This window comes from Bactrocera tryoni, chromosome 4 (genome assembly GCF_016617805.1).
Source record: "Bactrocera tryoni isolate S06 chromosome 4, CSIRO_BtryS06_freeze2, whole genome shotgun sequence".
Classification (NCBI taxonomy): Eukaryota; Metazoa; Arthropoda; class Insecta; order Diptera; family Tephritidae; genus Bactrocera; species Bactrocera tryoni.
The window spans coordinates 18321042-18339247 of record NC_052502.1 but is presented as its reverse complement, the minus strand read 5'-3'; the positions used below and the strand labels follow the sequence as shown (position 1 = coordinate 18339247).

The window sequence follows — 18206 nt, the reverse complement described above, 5'->3', positions numbered from 1 at the left end:
ATTTCTGATCAATATCTGAAAAGCCGAGGCCGAGGTGTTAAACATCGTGGAAAACTTATGAAACGAAGTGATATAAACTAATGCTAGGTGGGTTCTTAAGAACGCATATGCATTTTGCTTACAGGACATAGCCTATATATGCTTACTTCAGAGCTTAGATGCCATTCTTAATAGCTATTGAACAAGCTTCAAGGTTGAAATAGTTATGATACTATATCATACCCAAAATCATCAGCTCGGGAGCTACCAAGGAGACTTGGTGAATGATGAGGTCATCTTCACTACAAAGATATAGTATTTCAAAGATATACGAGCGAGGCATGTTACTGCTTGGGTTTTTTTTAGATACTCAATGTTGTTCAGCGGATCAACAGAGAGCTAAGTGGTCACAAGCCAATGAAAAGCTGAAAAAATTAGAAGTGTGAAACATGTAGGGGTCATAAGTCTTCTATAGACAATATGAAGTTTTTCGCCTTCACTGACGTTAATCTAGAGCACCGAATCAACTTGCAATGGTAGTTACTCTGCACCCATACCCTCGAACAAAATATAAATGTTCCGTAAACGAACGCTTTGCGTCCACGGAGATCTTGGTATCAACTCTCATTTCAAGCTTATAGAAAAACAGTCTTGATTCTTAGTATAATCATAAATCGTAACATTTGAACGATTCTAGGTTATGAATACTCTGAAAATCTTCATAACTTTAACTTCAATACCGATAACTTCAAAGCAGAGCCGACTTTTTATTATTATTTCTCTGCGCTCATACCTTTGGGGAGCATGTGGCGGGAAAAGGGGATCTGCTCTCAGCTCAGGGGAATAGAAGCCGTGGACATACTGCTCCAAAGTGCGGGCTGCTTCAGAAAGGTATCCGTCACTCCATAAGCAGAGCCGTAAAATTGGTATTAGCTCAGGACTGCGGATTGGAGTGCGTAGGCCCATTATAAATTGTATCTACAGAGTAATAGGACTTGTTTGGGTGAGTAGTCAGAGCGGAATCGTAAGGAACTGTGAAGCAAACTACCTAAACAAACTTGTCAGATGACTTTACCAGAGCTCGTGAGTGTTACACAACATTTACGTGGTTTCAAGTTGCATCTGATCCGTAGTTTCATTAAGTTACTTTCAGCAAAATTCGTCTCGTCCTGAGTAGAGGTGTTCTAAGCGCTGATTTTTCAAAGGCAATGTAGGACGACCAAAAAAAAATTCTCTGGTCAATTGTCGAAGTTATTGGCACTAAAGTAAGGTGTAATGATCCTTCCGGTTGTCAAGCATCATTAAGATGCTAAGGTAAAAACAACTTGGTACACAAGCGAAAGAGCGTCTGAACATATTTCCAAATGACTCAAAATCCTCTGTCGATATTTGTAGATTTTGAGCCGCCTTTAGGTATTTTCCATTATTTAAAAGGACTGCTGTGAAACTCTACAAGTATAATCTCTAACATAACCAAACCGAAGTAGTAATACATATATCAAGCGAAAACATTTCAAAATAGCAAGGTGGTAAATTACGGTTTCCGGAGAATACAAAGGACCTATTACTGACATCTTGTGAGGTTCTTTAGGATGAAGTTAAAAGGGTGCAGGATAAAAAGAGGATAATTTCGGAATAGGGGTTCTCCACCTACTGCAGTGATTTCGGCTTTTTCCGTAGATGAATTCTAAAAGAAAGTTCTCTAGAAGATATTTCGTTTGTCCACTGACCTGCGGTCGAAAAAAAATTAAAAATTGTCAGCGTCAATATAATTGGTCACCCTATAGAGAGATGTAACTCGAAATCTATTTGGGTTTTCGTTTTATGACATTAGATTGTTATTTCTAAAGATATAACCGAATTAAATATGAAAGTAAACCGATTTTTGGGTCAAAATTAAGTGACATAACCATCAATCAACTTTTAATACAATATCTCTCATTCTCTAAGCTTTTGCTATCTTACAGGCGCATTAACTGTTACAAATATACGTCATAAACCTCTAATTCGGTCTACGCCTCATAGTTTGTATTCTAAGTAACAGTCCTAAGTGCAGACTGAGGCTGTGGCAAAGACCACACCTTTCAACACTCCAATAATAGAAAGCCGGAATGATAAAGGGATATACAAACACACACTTTTGATGGCGCCGCTAAATGAGTATTGTGCGTAATAACAATTTTCCGAGTATGGTTTCCTATTACACAATACAATAAAATGTTGCACGCATCCTGCTAAAAGAGTGCCACGCAACGCGCATAAAAAGTGACAAAGGAAAATGTGCAACACGCACGTACACAAAGCATATATAACAATAATAATAACAATGAAAGAGGAAGTGAATGCTAAAATCACAACTACAATGCATGAGCGCAAATATACCGTTAGTGCTGACACAATAAACAGCATGTGCAGGGGGGCGGGCTGTAAATAACTACTTACATATATGAGTGTGGATTAGGGTGTGTTAACAAGTGGAACAACGCTCGCTGCAGGTAAGTTAAGTGGGCATTAGCCAGAACATATGCTTGTACATATTTAAGCTGTAATGCTTCTTAGAAGTGGAAGGTGGAAGCGAGTGAGGCTGAATTGTTATTGTATGCCAACTGCCTGCTCAAGGGGACGGTGGCGCAAAAAATGCTTTAAAAGTCGGTTAGTAAGATGCTATTTGCTTTGCTGGTATGCTTTAGAAATTCGTTGTCGCTTTTGCAACAGTGTTTTTGTTGTTGTTGTTAGCGCCGTAGTTCTAGCAGTTAATCAGCCACCTGCTCAAGTGCTTTCATGACTGCTTAAAGGCTGTTGTGAGACAAGTTACTCATCAAGTCACTTCTTATGGGCACACAGTTACATGCTTTGGGGCAGTGGGTGTGAGAAATTTCCCTCTAAGCAACGGCATTTATGCTTTTACACTTACTTTGTGCGCGTATTTATGAGCGCTTACTGGCTAGTGTGTGCATACATGCTGTTTTAACTGTATGTGGGCACCGTTTAGTATACGGTTTGGGTTTGGGTGTGTGTGTGTCTCGTTTATATTTTAACAAATGACAAGTCATTAACCGTTGAATGATTGCCACATGTCTGGAATTTGTAGGTGTTTATGTTTAAATTTTACTTTCCACACTCAAATTAATGTCACTCATACGCACCGGTGCACCTTACATTTAGCGTACATAAGGGATTAAGTACAGCCTGCTGGATGTTTTCGCTATTTTTTGTTTTTGGAATTTAGTGTCTACCATTTTGACAGCGCTTGTGTGGTCTTGTCAGCTTAGCGTGACATTGCGTTAGCGCCGCCATTAATTTCAGTTGACACATCGACAAAGCGAAGGTGGGCAAGCTTGTCAGCAAAAGCTATTAATCTGCTGGGGATTAAATTTAGCGGGTTGTTAAAGATTTAGTCTGGACGCAAAGGTTAGCGAAGTAAGTACTTATAGAGAAAAAAAATAGTGTGCACACGCGCAGCTGATTTGTTTTAGTAGATACTTTCATATTTTTTTCGCTAGTTATTGCTTAGTTCAAGGTCAGTTTTTTTATCGCAGATATTAAATAAGTGTTGGATGAAGTTTGAATATAAAATTCTTAAAAAAATTATAGGTTATACCCACCAATAGGTATGTTATATATATTATATTGCAAAGTTTTGAAAAAGCACTGCCTACAATTAGGCGCATTTTTTTTAGCAAAGACAAAAACCAAATTACTTATTGTCTGATAGATTAAATATGCTTAGTAGAAGTGCATTTTGTGCATACATTTCTATTATTTCTAGTTCAAATAGAGGATATATTCTAGTTAAGATTTTTCTTTGCAGGATTTATCCACGGAAAAGACCGAAATCACTGCTGGTGAGGTTGAATGCCGTTGAAGATAGTGCCTACCTCGAAAAGTAATAATTATTTTTTTTTAATTTCACTTTATATTTTTAATCTTTATAGAGGTGAGGTAATAAACGATGGTTAATACAGAGCTTGCTCTTCAACTACTATGTAAAGCAGTCCTTTGTGAAGCCATAAGTATAAATATGCTTTTAAAATCCTAAAGAATTAATACAGTATTGTTTTTTAAATTTCCAAGAATAAATTCTTTTAGGCTGTCTCAATAGATGTGCCTCCTAATATGTCTAATACAACATATTTAGAACAATCATATTTAGATTACCCAATTTTTTAACAAGCTTCTATGTTTATAGAAAAACTTTTTTGTGGCGAGAAATTTCACGGGCTATCAAAAACCGCATTAAAGTCATTAAACAACTTCAAGCGACACAGACAAAATGTTTATTACATTGCATAATAGGTATAAACAAGAAAGAAAACAAAATACCTTAACCAACATGCTAGAAGTTGTTGCTGCCTATATAAACAAAAATATACCATATTTAAAGCGCGTTTACCAAATGGCCTAGCAGAAAGTGTAGATATGAGCTATAAACAAAAAGGAAAACCACCTCAAACCCAGATAAATCAATACAAAGGCCTGCCACTGCTCAAACGTGCACTCACTCCTTCGCACGCCCGCCTCGGCAAAAGTTTTTGCAACACGCCTAAGTCCCCAGAGTCCAGTCGTTTTATGAGCCATTTCAAACTCAGTCGGAAATTCCTTGAACCATAGCATGCAGACAGACGTTTTTATGGCTTTAAGTATTGCTTTTACTCGTCTGCTGGAATTTATCGAGACTTATGAAGGCTGGTGGAGGTCGCCGAAAGGTTTAAGTCGTAAAAATGTTTGCATCAAGGCCAAGACTTGCTCGTCTACATGCAAGGGTCTTTAAAGCGTGCAAAAATATGACAATTCGAACAATTTTTATTTATCTATGCACTTGTTTATGAAGTGAGTGACATATGTTTGTGCGTGTAATGGTGGCGTCGGCCTATAAATTTCAATAGCAGTGATATTTATGTATATGAATCTCGAATGCCAAACTGGTGCTGATTGTTTAGTATGCTAATATTGTTTTGGGAGTTGTATTTGAACTTGATTTATTGCACGTCTGTCATAAATATGCAATGAAGATATTTATGAACATTGTGGGAATATATTTATGCAGATGTCTCTATATATTATGTAATATTAGTGAGGTCTATAAATATATGCGTAAATGTGTACATTTAGCTGACAGGTATAAATAAGCACTAAAATGTTCAAATGTGTAATAAGGAAAGTACCGTGGGAAAATAAGACGATTTTAGGGTTCGAAATTTAGTAGAAGCGTGTCATAAAAATTAAAAATGATGAAATTGTTTTAAACATTTTTAGCAGAAACAAAATTCAGATACAACCTTTATATTGAAGTATATGATGTGTAAGGATTTACTACGGCATTACTATGAACTGAAGGTGGGTTCTGTAATAGAGAATTTGGTGTGCGACTTCGCTAAAATATTCCTGAATGTAGGCGACGTTTTTTAGATGGGCAGTTATAATCAAATCTAAATGCCGATGCTGCCCTAGCTCAGAAATATCTTGAAAAGATATTAGACGAATTAAATAATATTCCGTTTTTTATAAAATTTGTACGAAGCGTGTTCCAAAATAGTAATAATAAAGAATCTCGCGAGCTCAGAGCGCACAATTATCAGTATTTTTTTATTGCCTTTGAAGTACGATACAATTTTCAGCTATATTCATTGCTTACATTGTTTTTAGCGGCCGCTAAGGTTAATTAGACGTGTTTTTATATGCCCGACCATTTTCGTTCATTAGAAGCTCATACTTCATTGATTGTTCGTGAGTTCTTGGCCAAAATCAATATCGTATTCATAACGACACCTCAGCTGCCATATTCGCCAGCCATGGCTCCGTGTGAATTTTTTTTTATTTCTAACCAAAGGTGAACCTTAAAGAAGTGTCGTTTTACCTCATAGATGAATATCGTTGAAAATCCCAAAAGTCGAGTTTGAGAAGTGTTTTCACGATCGGAGGAAGCGCTGGCGTAAGTGCATAAAAGCGAAGGCAGACTACTTTGAAGATGACAACCGTAATGCAGATGAATGAGTATTCCAAAAAAAAACAGGAAAATTCCTGTCACTATTTTAATACATCTCGTAATTAAAACCAATCTAAATAAGCTCATCATTGTACAAATTATTTGCCATATAAGACATTCGGAAATACCTTTATCACTATCAACATTTAGGGTTTTTGACTTTGCTAACACTACACCCAAATGTAGGCAACGTTTATTGTAAATTATCAGCAATGCTTACTTGTAAACTCAGACTATACTTTAATAAGAACTATATTAAAATAAATTGATGGCATTAAAACTTTTACAAAACTGAAAAGAAACACATAATCTCAATCAAAATTATTTGACCGAATAGTCATTTGGTTGCTACTTATATTAATATTAAAATCGTGGGTTAGTGGCTTGGCTAAAATATGCCTTAATGTAGGCAAAGTTTATATTATGTGATCAGTAATGATAGCAAGCATATACTGATTGTACTCTAGTGACACTTATATTGAAAGTAATTGAGGTTTCAAACAAATATTCCAAAACTTTTTAATTAGTAGAGAAATAAATGAATAACTAAGCAACCAAATATAACTTGTATTATCGTCAAAAATGCTGCATAGCGCTTTTAATCGAAAAAGTGCCTAGATATCGGCAACATACTATAATTTGCCACATCTGGAGACTGATAACACTAAGAAGCAAGCGAATAAGTCTATAAAAATAAAAAAAAATAAGAGAAAAATTCAATATATAATATTTGGATTCCAATACAAAACAAAAAATGCTTATTAATCTCAAATATTTTCAAGTCGACGACATCAAGTAATAACTTCAATGCCTACCAACACTCCCACCATAACCAAACGCAAGCACAAGTATGCTTGAAATTTGGCTAACGGCGCATATTTGTCAGACCACGGCTAATTGAATTGGATTTATGCTGCTGTCACTCACCAGCACTATTTCCCGCCAACGAATTTCCTCACTTGCGCGAAATTGCATTATCTTTTCACTTGCTGCTTACCACTTGCCACTGCCAAGTAGAAAAAGACGAATTTTGCATTTGGCCAGTTCACTGACTGCAGCAGCTACACTAATTCAAGCGGCAATGTTGGCACTGTGACGACAAAAGGATGGCTGGCGATAAACGGCTGCATTGATCAGTGACAGCAGAGGCCGCGCATTGACTAAAGCGAAGGTGGACACCAATCAGCAATTGAGCGCAACAGCTGCAGATTGCCGATTGAAATGGTGGCGTCCGCGCCGTCACCGCACTTTGTTTGCTCATAAACGATGTCGCTGCTTGCTTTTCACCAAATGAACCGGCCGAGGGGGGGTGTGTGTGTGCACGCGATTCATTCAAATGCCTTTTCGATAGCGGCTGCCTTATTTTCGTGGCAGTCGTGAGCACACTTTTGCTAAAGGGTGGTTTTTGAGAGGTTTGGCTGTTTGTTTTTATATGGAGACTTTTGATGAATTTTTTAAAATTTGAAATTCAAAACTTTTTTGTATATATTTTTTGAAGAGATTTTTGACCCCATGGGACCTTGAAAAATACCCTACGAAGTCGTTTTGTAGGTCCAATTTTGGAAAAAATCCAGGATAAGAGCCCCAACTTCAAACAAAATTCTCTGAGATATCTAAACGTTTTTCCTCCGTTCTTAGAGGAAGCATATTCAATTTAAATTTCAAATCATATGTATATTCAGACAGCCAGCTTTGACAACTGTCTTCATATTATAGTATAGAATTCTCCAAAAAAGACACCTTACACCGTTTCAGCTGCGAGTTCAATCAGTATACATCCCGAAGTGAGTCGAAATGGAGTCCATAGCATTCAGCCATACTGAGATACAGCGATTGTTTTCCCATCGATTTCGGCTGTTGGAGCAAAGCTGTGACCAAAAGGTGAATGCACCGAAGCAAGTCACGCAGACAGGATGTTAATTTGGCAAAGTGCAAATAAAGTGAATTGCCAAGCACGAAATTCAATATCAACGTACCATACTTATGGTACATACTTGTATATATCTACATAAATATTTTTATATCTGAAAATGAAATTGGCAATTGTTTGGATTGGCTCCATATAAAATTTTGCTAAAAGAGTAATTTTTAATTGCCACCGATAAACTTCCTATTAAAGGAATATATACTATTCTGACCTCCGGAAGCTTTTTTTTTTGATACCGAGATGAAAATTTGTAGACCTGGATAACATTTTAATTCAGAGAATATTTCTCGGTTTGCAAAATTAACTGAAATAAGAGACTACACTGAAACAAGGAAGAGTTTCGGGTTGCTAAGGCTCAAGCTGAGTCTGAAGTACCCATCGACTGAATGACGATAATATTTGAGATGTTTACGGAGGTCAAAAGGATATAGTCTGTTTGTATAGTCCAAGTAGGTATATGGAGACGTGTTCCAGAGAAGAGTGAGACTATATTTTTCATTATCAAACCCACCTTTGGATTAGGCAACTAATCTGAATGGTTTACTGAATATTAGTAGCGAATTTGGTGCGTGACTTTGCTAAAATATGCCCAAAATGTAGGCAACGTTTTTTAAATGGCCAGCACTTTTTACTCAAATCTAAATGCCGATGCTACTTTAGACTAGAATTATACTCCAAAGATATTAAAAAATATTTCATTTATTATAAAATATGTACGCAGTGTGATCAAAAAAGTATTTATTTTGGTCAGGTTCATTTTTATGATATTACATATATGCTTACATATAATTTGTATGAATATATATACAGGGAAACTTCTCTAACTCGAACTTCCGTAGCTCGAAATATTCTCTATATCGAATTTCCTTAAGAACAAAATACGTTTTTATAACATCACTATGAAATTTTTTCCCTATAAGTCGAATTTCTGTTACCCGAATATTTCTAAAACACGAACTAAAATGTCACAGAAACTGCCTCGGTAATCAAGCGTAACTCGAATTTTTCGAGGAAACACCTACCGCAATTTCGGGGAATTTCCGAGCTGCGAGTCGGCGACAGATAAGGACTTGTATTTTAAATTTCTTAGCAAGCGTCGCACGCACTTACATAAGATTGTATCAGTTGTTGTTAGAACGGTGGTGAAAATTGTCAATTTTTGTAGTGATATTGGACTAAAATGACATCAAAACGAAGTGTAAAGTGTTTAACGCTTAAGGAAAAGTTAAAACTAATTGCCGATGTAGAAAAGGGCGAAAACAAAAAAAAAACATTGCACAAATTTTGGGATTCCTCCTAATACGTTATCAATCATTTTGAAAAACAAAGACAAACTTATAGAACAAAAAGGTGACTATAATTTTAACTCCAAACGAAAAAGGATTACAACTTGCGTCAATAATGATGTTGATCAAGCTATGCTTAAGTGGGTAACTACCGCACGTGAGAAAAATCTTCCTCTCTCGGGAACCTTAATCAGAGAAAAAGCTAAGGAATTTGCGGTTGCTTTGGGTCGCGAAAATTTTTTTGCTAAATTTAAAAAAAAGGCATAATATCGCACATCGCATATCGATTTGTGGAGAAAGTGCTTCAGCCGATTTACAGTCTAGTGAAGATTGGAAAAAAAATGCTTTGCCAGATTTAATCAGACAATACCACGAAAACGATATTTTTAATGCAGATGAAACGGGCATTTTTTTTAATGTTTACCCAATAAAACATTAGCCTTTAAAGGTCAAAAATGCTTTGGTGGCAAAAACAGCAAGGAGAGAATTATCGTTATGGTTGCAAGCAATATGGGTGGTTAAGAAAAGTTGAAATTGCTAGTTATCGGCAAGTCAAAAAACCCACGTTGTTTTAAGGGTATAAAATCACTTGATGTGGACTATAAGTACAACAAAAAAGCGTGGATGACAAGTGAAATTTATGATAAGTGGCTCAAAAATCTAGATAAAGTCTTTGTTGCCCAAAATAGGAAAATACTACTGTTCGTTGGCAATTGTCCCGCACATCCTAAAAATGTACAAGCAAATTTAAAAAACATTAAACTGCAATATTTTCCTCCTAATTTGACGTCTGTTCTACAACCAATGGACCAAGGGATTATTCAAAATCTCAAGCAACATTATAGAAAACGAATTGTGATGAAAGTTTTGGCCCATATAGAAGAACCAGCTCCTACGATTGTGTCGTTACTTGATGCAATCAGGGATCTAAACAAAACCTGGAATTTGGGTGTAAAACCACAAACAATCAGCAATTGTTTTAGAAAGGCTGGTTTTGCTAAAGGTGAGTTAATGCAGAGTGCTACTACGGATGACTGGGATGAAGAAGACGATCTTCCATTGTCTGAATTGAAACAAATTTGGACCACATATTGAACGGCAATGGGAACCGATAATGTGTCTTTTGATGATTACGTCGATATTGACGATAGTGTGCAAACAATGGGATTCCCAACAGATGAAGACATTTTAGATAGCGTCATGGAAAATCTAGTTCCTTCTGGAAAAGGTAAGTCTAAAGTAAAATTTGTAAAATGTAGCATTGTTCAACACAAATAATCTATTGTTTCAGACTTAGAGGAGGAAGTCTCTAGTGAAAGCGAGGTTGAAACAACAATTGAAACTATACCCACATTTAATCAAGCGTATTCTGCTATCCAGACCCTAAGAAATTTTACTTCGTCAAAAGAAAGTGTTCCCAATGCAGTACATGCGTCAATAAATGTAGTGGAACATTTTATAGAGAAAGAGAAATGGTCCGTATTTAAACAAAAAAAAAATACCAATTTTTTCCAATAAGAATTTATATACATTTATTTATATACTACATATGTATGTATTACAAACTGTCTTTTTAAATAAACATGTACATACATACATATGTAAATAAATTTGAACTCAACTTAGAGTATTTTCCTTAATTCGAACTTTCCGTAACTCGAACTCTACTTTCTGCCCCTTGGACATTCGAGTTAGCGAAGTTCCACTGTATATCCATTTATATTCTCCAACACACGCCTTAGCAGCATCCATTCACACAAAAATATTTTCTTCTTTTTTCCAGTGCTTTCAAAACTTAATGCACATAAATGCTCTTCTTGCGTTGTGTTCTTGTGGAGTTTACTGTTATTGTTTTTTATAGTTATTCAAATAACAATGCAATTGAAATGTGACGACGACAAGCAGATCCTTTTAATTTTATGCACCTTAGTACCGTTGACTAACGGTATAAAAGTCTCCAAGAACACACACATACAATTTATATTTACACACATGTGTATACATAAATATATTTATTTTTATGCGTGTATGCAGTTACACACATATATGCTTTGTGTAAAAAATTCAAACAATTCACTCGGTGACTGACTGACTGAGTGCGTGAGTGCCGCTTTGTTGCTGCTGTAAACATTTCTTTGTTTATTATGTTTGCATTATTATGTTGTGAGGTAAATGTAACATATTTTTTAATGCAACACTAATGCATGCATGCTTGTTGCTAGTGTAATTTAAAGGACTTTCATGCGATTTTTAGTGGCTTTAAATATTTGATGAAAACATGCTGCCGCGTAATGGAAAAGCTTAATGAAAGAAAATAATAATTTTAAGTCTTCTAAAGGTCGAATTGGCAAAAGAATCAAATTTACTGAGCTGGCTTTTTTTATCAAGTGTGAAATAAAAACAAAATAGATCTTTAAATACATATGTATTTCGATAGGTCAACCCTGTTGAAATAAAAAACCCAAATTTTAAGGCGTTACCTCAAACAGTTTTTGATTTTCCATGTATCTCGATACAACGACCAACTAGTTTTTCGATCTGATCAATGTTGTCCTGAAAGGCCGAAAACAACAAAAATTTTTGTTAAAAGTCAGCTTTTTTTAAAACGCCACATTTTTTGGACCGACAAAAATTTTTTTGGACCACGTCACTGTTGATAGCCATAACTTCGAAATTATAGATAATTTCGTCCATCTTGGAACCTGCATTAATAACAACCACAACGTCAGCATCGAAATCTAACGCAGAATAACACTTGCCAACAGGTGCTACTTCGGATCAAGTAGGCAATTGAGAAGTTAAGTCCTCTCTCGATGAACAGAGACCAAGTTCTACAAATCACTCATCATAACCGTGCTGTTGCATGGATGATGACATCATCTGATGAGTAGGCGTTACGAGTTTTCGATAGAAAGGTTTTGCGAAAGATTTATGGACCTTTGCGCATTGACAACGGTGAATACCGCAGTCGACGGAACGATAAGCTGTACGAGTTATACGAAAACATTGACATAGTTCAGCGAATTAAGAAACAGCAGCTACGTTGGGTATGTCATGTCGTTCGAATGGATGAAAACACTGTAGGTCTCAAAGTATTGGAGCAATACCCGTCGGAGGAAGCAGAGGAAGAAAAAGACTTCCATTTCAATAGAAAAAAAAGCTGGAGAATGACCTGGCTGCACTTGGAATCTCCAATTGGCGCCAAACAGCGAAAAGGAAGAACGACTGCCATGCTGTTGTAAACTCGACTATAATCGCGTAAGCAGTGTCTACGGCAATAAAAAAGAAGAAGAAGATGACTTTATAGGGAGAGGATAATAAGTGGGGATCCATAGAGTCTTTGTTGCGAACATTTAATAATTAGATTCCAATAAAACATATCAAGTCATCCTGCTGCAAAAAATAATCGTCAAGACCTTTTTCAAGCTATGAGTTTTAATTTCCATGTCCTTGTTACATTATGTGTGAGGAAATTTTGACTTGTGAGTTTCAGAACTTGTCCAATTCGTTCAATTGAATGGTGAATCGTACCAACATTAAGAATGGCACACGTTATACAAAGTAAGTATGTATATTGTTGAATATTTATAAATTTAAGTCAAAAAAAAAAAAAAAAACAACGATAATATAAGACCAGAGCCGGATTTCTTACTATGTGACTATCATTATTTCTGTAGAACCCCTTCATTAAGGTTATGAGACTTATTTTTTCATCTGTAATACTTTTTGGTCTCATATATAGTATCTTTCTATATTTTTTCCAAATTTACTTTTTTAACTGCCAACATCTTTCTTACGATTACAAAGAATTTTCTGTTTTCTTGAACAGGCATGTGCCTATATTAATATTGATTGGCTCTTTGCGGTAAATAATCGACGCCGGCGGAAATTAAAGTCAAGCTATTGACAGTTAAGACGACAGGATGGCTGATAAAATGACTTTTGTATAAGTAAATACACTCGTATATGAGTAGATATTTTTTCTGCTGAAGCACTGAGCAAACAGCATACACAATGACAAATGTACAACAATATGTATGTAGGCATTGCTTCTTAATGGAATTTTCCATTAATTTTATATAAATTATATTTGATTTTATATTACTTTCATATACACACCGGAAGGTATGTCCATATCACTCACTTTTCTTTAAACAACACCCGAATCTATGGTTTGTACTTCATCGAGTGATATGTGTGCAACAACTAGTAACTGTTTAAAAAATACAATTATAAAAGTACAGTACCGCGCTTACATATGTGATGAATTCATAGTCATGCTTATTGTTGTTTTTATACATATATGCCCATATTTCAAATGTCAAATGTCAGAAGCAGACGAAAGTCCACTCCACTCAAATGTCAAGCTGCAATATTCAGCATGTTTTTGCCGAATTTAATATTATAAAAGAAATGTATTTGAAAAGCAAACAAAAATTACTGTTAGAAAAAATATGAATACTAAAAATGTAGTTTCAAAATGCTCATCGAAATAAAACAACAACTAACTACAACACGCGCTCTTCGATCGCAATCAACTCGCACAATAATCACTTGGAACTTCCACGCCAGCGCATTCCGTACCCGGCATACCCAGACAATGCAATCTACATTGTGTGTTTGTTCTCGCTTTCTAACCAATTTTTGTTTTTGTTACTCTTCATGGCATTTCTTTCTTGTTACATTATGAACTTTTGTGTCCGTGATGAATGAATGTTGCGACAGGCCGACGAACAGGACGGCATGGATGGACAGCCAAGAAGGCAGGCGCACATTTTTCTTAGCCAACAACTTTGCCGGCCATTGTACTTGGCAACATGGCATTGCTGTTATTGTGCTATTATAATTTCTATGTACTATTTGGTTTTTTGGTAGCGTTCTACTCACAGCATTGCATTGAAAGGCAAGAAGTTGACGTGAGGTAGAGGTAGAGAGAGCGCTGTTTGCTTTCCGTTTTCGGGTCGAAAAGTTAAATGATGGATGCGTTAGGAAATTAGAAAATACTTTTGCATGAAGTTAGAATTTGAAGAAAAGAGAAAAAATAGTCTAACGACTGATGGAAAGTATGGAAATGAAATGCAAGTAAAAAAGGCACTCTGAAAACTATTGCAATCATGAGAGAAATGTGAAACATATTTTGCTAAGGAGATAGGCTGACGAATGTCTATGCAAATTACTAAAATAATCGACTTTAATTTGTTTCAAATATAGATTATTAAGAAGTATTAATTTTCTTATATTATTATGAGAGAAAATTCAAATTGTTTTCCGTTTTGGAAAGGCATTAGTTAGAGATGGCGGAACCTGAAATAATTTTAAGATTTGATTTGATTGCACTAGTGTTTTGAGGTGTTGGGTTCTCCGCGAGAAGAAGTATTTGAGTGCTCGAATCATCCAATGAAGGTGTTGAAATCAGCGAAAACTCAAGAGAGTAATCAATCAACCTCTGCTAACGACGATAACAACAAAAAAGTTAAGGAGACAATCAGAGAGGAGACCTCAGATCTGCAGCAGAGAATCTAAACATCTTTTATGGATCGACTAAACATATTTTGGTTAATTTTTTGGATATAAAGAGGTAATGTTTTGGGTTCATGTTTTGGGTATGAAGAGTGCTAAGTACAAAAATAACTGAGAAGACTACAACACAACACATTTTGGTTGATATTTTGGGCATAAAAAGTTAATGTTTTGGGTATGAAGAGTGCTATGGTGGTACCTGGAGAACTGAGAACATTACATTCATCATAGGCATCATTACTGTTGATCTGATGTGGGTTTATGAGAATATCGGCAAAGTCAAGCAACAATATAACGAATAGCGCCCTAAAAATGAGTTGAAACCGAAACGAACGAAAACGCTGAAGGCACTGAAGAACATCCCAATTAAGATTTGGCATGTTTGTATTAGCTCAGAAGCCTATTTTCAAGACGATGACAAGTACTTCCATGTACATAAGTACGTGAAAATGTATATTTTTGTCAGTCCGGTTTATATTTGATCAGGTAACAAAAAGCTTTGCCGCAGCACGGAAAATCCAATCAATTTTCGGGCTCAAGAAAAATCGAAAGGATGATTACTTGTTGAATATTAAAGACTCCCGTAACAAATAGTGGGGAAATTCCTATAGAATATACTCAAATGTATGCCCAGCTACTCTCACCAACCCTTTCTTCAAATTTATGCTATCGTTTATGACTCATTTATGACTTTGCTCTCTCTACATTTTAAAACTTCTGTTGTCTTGCCATTTTATAATTTAATCTTGATATGATCTTCAATCACTTACTCACCTCCCAAATTTGGGCGATAGCGATAATTCTATTTTCTTAATCGAATCATCGCCTAATGAAACAAATGAAACAGTCCAAGATATTTGACAACTAAGTAATTATAACTGTAACGCATTGTAATTCACGTAATTCGGTACATAAATTCATTTAATACACGAACACATATGTGTATATACATTTACACTACTCCGCAGCTATCCATGTGTGTGTGCACCGTTTAGTACAAGCGACTGCTGCAAATGAATTGCATTCTAATTACCTTTCAATTAAAATGTATTAATTACATGTCAAAGTTTGATTAAAATGTGAATTAGCAGCAAAATGTTTATGACATTTACATATTTGGCAATCGCGATGTTAATTATCTAGATATATGTATAAAGTGTAAGAGTGTGTTTGTTTGTGATATTTGAAAACGCTGAGGAAGGGTATTTAAACTGCATATCAATATATACTATATACACATATACATATATTCTTTAATACCATCATAGTAGTTTAATGAGTTGATTTATTAAAAAAAAAACTGAGTATTTTTCAAAAATACCGTTTTACTAACTTATTAGACTCCTATTGTGTCTATAAGATCGTGTAATTGAAAGCTTGTGGTTCTCTGTAGGAACCTAACCTTCAAAGTCGAGTATATAAATTTCAGATCTAGATCTTTGAGTCAAGCATGTTTTGATTGTATTGTTTCTATACTCTCGTAACAAAGTTGCTAAGGAGTGATCAGGATGACGAGCAGAGTTGAAATCCGGATGTCTGTCTGTCCGTCGTCCGTCTGTCGTCCGTCTGTCGTCCGTCTGTCCGTCCGTCCGTCCGTGCAAGCTGTAACTTGAGTAAATATTGAGATATCATGATGAAACTTGGTACACGTATTTTTGGTTCCATAAGAAGGTTAAGTTCGAAGATGGGCAAAATCGGCCCACTGCCACGCCCACAAAATGGCGAAAACCGAAAACCTATAAAGTGTCATAACTAAGCCATAAATAAAGATATTAAAGTGAAATTTGGCACAAAGGATCGCATTACGGAGGGTCATATTTTGACGTAATTTTTTTGGAAAAGTGGGCGTGGCCCCGCCCCCTACTAAGTTTTTTGTACATATCTCGGAAACTACTATAGCTATGTCAACCAAACTTTATAGAGTCGTTTCCTTCAGGCATTTCCATATACGGTTCAAAAATGGAAGAAATCGGATAATAACCACGCCCACCTCCCATACAAAAGTTATGTTGAAAATCACTAAAAGTGCGTTAACCGACTAACAAAAAACGTCAGAAACACTAAATTTTACGGAAGAAATGGCAGAAGGAAGCTGCACTCAGGCTTTTTTTTTTAAATTTAAAATGGGCGTGGCCCACTTATGGACCAAAAAGCATATCTCACGAACTACTGGACCGATTTCAATGAAATTCGGTATATAATATTTTCTTAACACCCTGATGACATGTACGAAATATGGGTGAAATCGGTTCACATCACGCCTTCTTCCAATATAACGCTATTTTGAATTCCATCTAATGCCTTTTCTGTATAATACGAATATATATGTACTTTAGGAACCAATGATGATAGCGGCATAAAACTTTACAAAAATACGGTATTTGAAAAATATGTAAATGACGTATTATGAAATCTCGATTATCACTTTATCATGCGAGAGTATAAAATGTTCGGTGACACACGAACTTAGCCCTTCCTTACTTGTTTTTTTTTATTTTCATTTGTCGATGATAAATCTTACACTCCAGCCCACGTAATGATATTCAAATTTGAAAGAATTTTGGTATTATGAAATATTCATCTGATACAAAAAGCCTGATTATTCGCAACCTTCGCTAAACGGAGCAGACAGGCGATATGTGTTGGCTAAATACTGTAGAGGCCATATGAGCACTGAAAGCGACAAACATTATGGACCACAAAGGTGGTTGTTATGGAAGAAGACAAAATGTAGGACTTCAAACTCTTATCGATCTTGGTAAAATGAGACTGGAAGAAATAGCTGACACTCAAAATTATCGAAAAACTTCTTTGATATATCCTTCATGGTAATTTGAGACTTGAAAGTTTGGAACAAACCGCACAGCCGATCATAAACGAAATAGAAATGAGATTTGAATTCAAGCTTAAGTTTTTCAATTGAAATGGAAACAAATCTATTCACCATTTCACTCCGGAGTCAACCAAGTTGTTTACATACATGCGATTAATCGAATCCATTGCGGATTACAAATAGGAAAAGCATCAAAAGCGGCTATGAAATTGATACTAGCAATTGAAGTTGATGGCACGAAGTGGCTTCCAAAGTGCCTCCTAATCTACGGATTCGGTTCGCAGTTACTGTTTACTGTTCTCAGTTCTTTTACGAATGCAGGAAAGAAATTTAAAAGCAATGAAGAGCAATCTCCAAAATAGATTTTGAAGCAAAGTTTCGATCGTTTTTGCAACAAATGGAAAAGTGGCCACTTTATTGGACAATTAAATACAATAACATTTTTTATTCCTCCGAAAGTACATTTAATCTCATTATGTATGAAACTCGACTTCTTTTGCATGACCACCAAGGGCACGCTTGTAGAAATTCAGGCGCTGAAACCTACTTTTGACGGCTGTTAAGCATAAATACTGCTAGAATTTCACGTTCTATACTCTGACCAACAACGCATATTCTGCTTATTGACAAAGCTATTCAGCCAAAAATGAGCCTCATTAGCTGAAAATCCGGATC

General features: G+C 35.7%; 1 protein-coding gene across 3 annotated transcripts in view; it reads right to left on the bottom strand.

Annotated features, from left to right (window-relative positions):
- Positions 1 to 18206, bottom strand: part of LOC120773986 (furin-like protease 2) — a 392069-nt gene that overhangs the window by 93630 nt on the left and 280233 nt on the right. The gene's annotated exons all lie outside the window — the stretch shown is intronic.